Source organism: Diachasma alloeum, unplaced genomic scaffold (genome assembly GCF_001412515.2).
Source record: "Diachasma alloeum isolate Michigan unplaced genomic scaffold, Dall2.0 Dall_scaffold_00450, whole genome shotgun sequence".
NCBI lineage: Eukaryota > Metazoa > Arthropoda > Insecta > Hymenoptera > Braconidae > Diachasma > Diachasma alloeum.
In genome coordinates this window covers 40,300-40,711 of record NW_021680589.1, presented here as the reverse complement: position 1 = coordinate 40,711, position 412 = coordinate 40,300, and positions in this window count along the sequence as shown.

The window sequence follows — 412 nt, the reverse complement described above, 5'->3', positions numbered from 1 at the left end:
CAGCAGCTCATCCAATCCTTACTTCGTGTATTTAGGGCGCCAGCCGATTTTTAGCAACGCGGCATCGACAAACCGCAACCAGAACCGTATTTTCTTAAAACTAAATACTGATTGTCCCCAAAAATCCAATAACGACAAGAAACATATCGCAAACTATACGCAGAAATGTGGATTACGAGGGTATGGGATTTACTCGGCTGCTCAGTGTGCGGGTCGTGGAGAGAGGGGTGGATTCGTGGACGAGAACATCAATTAACAAAACCAATCATCGATCGAGAAACCAATAAACCAATGTCTTAAATTCCAAACGGGATAGGTAAGGTCGACATTGAATAATAAACACAATTGTACTGACGTGTTTCGCTATTGCCGATATTAATACAAATCGTAAATTCGTACAACTACCAAATTC